This window comes from Galleria mellonella, unplaced genomic scaffold (genome assembly GCF_026898425.1).
Source record: "Galleria mellonella isolate WM207_F2 unplaced genomic scaffold, CSIRO_AGI_GalMel_v1 utg19, whole genome shotgun sequence".
NCBI lineage: Eukaryota > Metazoa > Arthropoda > Insecta > Lepidoptera > Pyralidae > Galleria > Galleria mellonella.
In genome coordinates, this window is record NW_026442028.1 from 5491209 (window position 1) to 5497572 (window position 6364).

Sequence of the window (6364 nt, forward strand, 5' to 3'; positions counted from 1 at the left end):
ATACCAATACTTCATACTATAATCCACTTGTTAGAATGTGCCGACAATTTATTTATTTATTTACAAGAAACATGGTAAGTGTATAGATGTTACAATAAGTATAAGGTATTATTATATTATTATATTATGTATTTACCAGAGGGAGACTTTGTACAAAAGTCGATTGCTTGGGCACCTCTGTCCCATTCGTGTTTCAACCGTGAAGCAGTTGTGTTTGCATGACTGTGTTTCGGTTTGAAGGGTGGGATATGGCGTGAATTTACAGGGTACAGAGGAATAACACCTGAGTCCTCAGGAATGGCAACCCATGGGGGGTATCATGGGTGAAACAGTATAGTCTGCTATGTCCATGGTACTGCTCATGTCTATAGGCGACGGTTACCACTTTCCATCAGGTGGGCCGTCAGCTTGTTTGTCATTCTAAGTTGCATAAAAAAAAAAAAAAAAAAAAAAAAAGTCCTTATATTTCGCCATAATTAGGCATGCAAATATTAAAACTTAAAAAGTATAAATGTTAAATAAGTCATTAAAATTCGAAATGTTATATAAAAAAAATACATCAAAAATGTCAGACACTTGTCAACAATAAAAAAGAAAGAAATGTCACTGTCAAATCATGGATTATTGATAACGGCTGCATTGTCACACGATAGGTAATTCAAGTAGGTTGTTTACCTTTTTGTATAAAAAACTCTTGCACACTGTGAAAGGACTCCTCAACAAGCCAATGTTTTAAAGAATCTTTAAATTTTCTAAATGGGAGTTCTCGTATACTTTTTTGGTATTTTATTATAAATTTTAATTGTCATTGAATAACAATTTTTATGGTAAAGTGTGCTTCTACAGGATGGTACCTCCAATTTTGTTGGGTCTCTTGATACTAATTTATCATGATAAGCTAGTTTTGTTGTAAATAATTGCGGCTGTGTCTTTACGAATATTCCATATTCCGTTATATAAATAGAAGCTACTGTCAAAATTTTTAATTTTTTATATTGTATATATAATGATCTTATGCACAACCACAAATTCATTGGTATAATCAACATGAAGCTGTCATCATTCAGGGGGTGCGTGAGCCGTTTGGCATGAACGTGTACGTTTACTAGTATTTGGTGATGTAGTTCATGTTTAGGATGGCTGGGCTGTTTTTCTTATGTGGTGATAGTTTTGTGGTATAAATTTCATTTTATGTAAATTATATACTCAGTATTATTCGTAGAGTTCCATTTTCAAAATTTTAATCTTTTTTTTTTATTATATTGCTTTCAAGTAGCCAGTACCAGAGGGAGATTTTGTACAAAAGTCGATTGCTTGGGTACCTCTGTCTCATTCGTGTTTCAACCGTGAAGCAGCTCTGTTTGCATGGCTGTGTTTCGGTTTGATGGGTGGGATATGGCGTGAATTTACTGGGTACAGAAGAATAACATCTGAGTCCTCAGGAATGGCAACGCATGGGCGGTATCATGGACGAAACAGTATACTCTGTTATGTCCACGGTACTGCTCATGTCTATAGGCGACGGTTACCAGTTTCCATCAGGTGGGCCGTCAGCTTGTTTGCCATTCTAAGTTGTATAAAAAAAATTCTAAAAATTTTCAGTGTAGCCCTCGTACAATATTTACTAATTATTATGTTTTCCACGTGTCGAAATTCAAACGTTATATCAAAATTTTAATCATGCTGTGTACACATGTTTTTTAATTGTAACCTAGTATAATAACCATTATTATCTATATATAAAACTAACATGGTTATAATTTGTTACGTGTGCCTCATTAAAATAAATAAATAAAATAAAATATTCAAATCTGAGGGCAAATTAGTGTAATCTTTCCCTAAATTGACCCCAAAGACAGATGTCGTTTACGCGAAACATCACCCAGCGGAGTCTTTGAGCGGTCGCTTTCATTTCAGGTAATTATACCGGTTGTGATCGCGACTCTGTCCGCGTAACAGGGAGAATTGAGTTCTTTTTTTGAAAAACAATTTGGACATAACCTTGTTTTTAAACGGTTACTGGTATAGTAGCTCAACAGTACAGAGTTCATTATAACATGTATGTGGTCAGCAGAACTGCGACAGTGTAAAACTCTATAAAAACCAGAGGGAGACTTTGTACAAAAGTCGATTGCTCGGGTACCTCTGTCCCATTCGTGTTTCTACCGTGAAGCAGTTGTGTTTGCATGACTGTGTTTCGGTTTGAAGGGTGGGATATGGCGTGAATTTACTGGGTACAGAGGAATAACACCTGAGTCCTCAGGAATCATGTCTATAGGCGACGGTTACCACTTTCCATCAGGTGGGCCGTCAGCTTGTTTGCCATTCTAAGTTGTATAAAAAAAAAAAGGTGCCCAGATAGATACTTCTATGTCACTCGTAAATCTACTGTGAATCAGCCATGTTTGCATGACTATGTTTTAGTAGGTTTTTTTTAACGGATGATAATAGAATGGTAGCCCCACCCGCGCTATCAGTATACACTGGCGAGGCACCAGTGAGGGATGATAGATGAAGATAAAGCAGGTCAGTTAGCCTATCGTGACAAATTCACTAATGAATCAATCACGATGGTTTCCAGGGAGATCCGCGAGGAGGTTGACCTGATAGGGTATATTGCTAATAATAGGATTGCTAATCCCCATTATCTTAATAGGTAAATAGATAATTTATTTGCATTAATTTGTGTGCTGTAAGTAGTGCAAATAAATTATCTATCTATCTATCTATTAATGATCTCTTTTCCACCTATATTTTGGTAGGTTAGTATATGAAAGTGACCTTACAGGGTACGGAGACATACCACCTTAGTGCTCAGAAATAGCAACGTATAAAAATTACCATGGAAATGTCAATGTACTCTGTAATATCTATGGTCCTGTTCATGTCTATAGACGGCGGTTACCACTTTCCATCAGCTGGCCCATCAGCTTGTTTACCATTCCAAGTTTTATAAAGGAATTAAATCGCTAGAAATCATAATATTTTTTTGTTTCAAAATTGTCACATTATTGTACACCGCTTTACCCGCTGACATTGATGCTTCTATCCACTTTGGGTGTTGCTGGAAGGGAACTCTTTTAGAGTTAAGCTCGCCTTTGTACATTTACTTGCCTCTGTCATATTTTTATGTAGGTATTATCAGTGTCACTTCACTACATAGTATAAAACAAAGTCGCTGTCTCTGTCTGTCCGTCCCTATGTATGCTTAAATATTTAAAACTACGCAACGGATTTTGAAGCGGGTTTTTTAATAAATAGAATGATACATATCCTAATAACATTCAACTATATTTAGAACTAACAAAATTTTTCATCGTGCCTCCTACCAAATTGTTTATAATTACTCCTCTCCATCCAAAGGTTGCCTGGAAGAGATCGCTCTTAGCGATAAGGCCGCCCATTGTTTTCTCATTGTGATTATTTCTTGTAATTGTTTATATCTATAATAAGTTTACTATTGTAATCTTTTAGAGGAAACAATAAAGAATATCTATCTATCTATATCTATCTACACATCGAATACGAATAACTAACAATTATTTTACAACACTTCTATAATACAATACCACAAAACTATTACTGCGAGCAATAAAAATAACATCGGGACTCGGTCAACGTTACTGCCCGGTTAATCACAACAAGCGTTGTAAATCACGAGTGAACTGTGTTCACACCGAGGCCATAATACAATCACTATATACTCAGTAATAAAGCTATAAATTCACTGGGATAAAACTCACCCTGGCCCCGCTTTCCCCAACTACTGCCAACTGTGTACAATGGCAGCGTAACTTAATATTGCAACACGTGAAAGTTTTAAATTAATTTGACGGTATTGTATTGTTGAATATACTATAATATCTTCTTGAGACAACCATTTTTAATTACGACAAATTTTACAGTCAAATATTTGTTCAGAGTCATGAAATATCAGAATAGGTACGCGACACTAAATTTATAAACTTGGATTCAAAGTCTGCTTGTCGAAACATCTCGATGTCTTTACCTCGCCGTCTTTATCAGAGGGAGACTTTGTACAAAAGTCGTTTGCTTGGGCACCTCTGTACCATTCGTGGTTCTACCGTGAAGCAGTTGTTTGCATTGCTCTGTTTCGACTTGAAAGTTGGGATACGGCAGTGAATTTATAGGGTACAGAGGAATAACACCCGAGTCCTCAGGTCCTCAGGTCATGGCAACGCATGGGGGGTATCATGGGAGAAATAGTATACTCTATTATGCCCACGGTACTGCTTATGTCTATAGGCGACGGTTACCACTTTGTGCCATTAGCACGGTGGGCAATTAGCCCATTAGCTTGTTTGCTATTCTAAGTTGCATAAAAAAAATGTTATTCGATTTTTTATTCTAAGATAGCAAAAAGTAAATTAATTTTTCATTTCATTCAAATTTCTATTTTCAAGATCAGTTGAATTAGTTAAAACTGTACATCCATCGCCTTCCGGCTACTTGGGTTTACATCTATTTTGTTTATAAGATTAAGTGACCGAAAATAGAACACCAGTGTTTTTTTTTTTTTGATGGGTAAAAATATTATGGTAACCCCGCCTGCGCTAACGGGATACGCTGGCGGAGCACCAGTGAAGGGCGATAGATGAGAATGAAAACAGGCCAGTTAGCCCATCATGATTAATTCATCAGGAATTAACCATGATAGTTTCCAGGGAGAACCGCGAGGAGGTCGACTTGGTTGGGTATATTGCTAGCAATGGGATTTTTAGTCTCCATTACTAACAATCCCTTTCCCCCCCCCCCCCAATGTTAATAGTTATATTAATAATAAAAACACATATTGCGGATATAATAGTGTAAAATATGTGAACCGAGGTTGAGATCTTTGAATTGTTCATATAAAAGGCCCATAGTCTCAATTTCTCGTAAGTCAGTAATCATAGCTCAGGGTTCAAATCAGAGAATGGGGAGGAAAGGGATTGTTAGTAATGTAGACTGAGAATCCTATTGCTAGCAATATACCCAACCAGGTCGACCTCCTCGCGGTTCTCCCTGGAAACTGTCATGGTTTATTCCTGATGAATTCATCATGATGGGCTAACTGGCCTGTTTTCATTCTCATCTATCACCCTTCACTGGTGCTCCGTCAGCGTATCCCGTTAGCGCAGGCGGGGTTACCATACCATTTTCACCATCAAAAAAAAATCAAAGAATGGTAACCTGCATGAACTTTTCTGTCTTATATCTCGCAAAGTTTTACATTATATATGTTGCTAATGATGACGAACTAAAGATTGAAAATATATTTCGAGAAATTCGTTATTTAATTCAACATGAAAAACACTGATTTACTTTTTAATATTAGTAATTATACCTCCATTATAGCATTATCCGGAATCCTTTAATAAAGTACACAATATTTACCCATAAACCAATTTGAAATCTCTGAAAGCACCCCAAAACAAATTGTTGCAATCAGCCCCTTACAGGGACCGAAGGTTGGCGCACATGGCGACTGCCGCTGTTACCATGGCAACCGAGGTCAACGACCCACGCACTTCCGGTGCACTGCCAGTACCTTTTTCAGACAAAACCTCTAGAATTCTCGTGCAAACATAACGACAAACATATCGTTTTTATCATATTTTTAAACAGTATTAGATATATTTAAATAGTTTACCTTAGATAATCCGGTTTAGTTTATCCCGCGAATGAAAAGTTCAAAACACTTAATAACTACTTTTAACTACGTTAACTACCGTATTCTAAACTACAATTACACTTAAAGTTATGTTTCGAGAAACCTAACTAATTCGTATACAAGCAACAGGCCACTGGTTTAACTTTATCTTCACAACCGACAGAAAAACCTCACATCGAAAAATTACCGGAAGCCATTCACTCCATAAACAAACAATTCAAAAATCGAATCCCACATTACGAAAAAGCTATTATTTTTAAAAAACTGAAAATGGAACAAAAACGTTCGCGTGCCGGTACATGTCAACGAATGCGGCTGCCGGCGTGTTTCGTACAGAAAGGCTGAAAATTTTACGTTGGCAAAGTATTGCATCTAACCTATTTACAACCTTATGCCTACCTCATAAAAGGCATTCTGATAGTCCCCTAACTGCAAGAACAGCGTGGACGCGATTCACATTCGAATTCCATTTTCAAATTTTGCTGTGGAAAACTGGCTTTTCTACTCTTGATGTAAATGCCAATTTCCTTTTTACAATTAAAAAACATTTTATTTTCACTCTTAATACAATTGAGACAAGAGTTCAAAGTTCAACGTACATATGTAGCAGACAATGCGCCACGCAATGACGTTTGCAGCGAATAGTGTAAGGATATACGTTTTTATAAGTGCAAGAGAGACAGACAATCC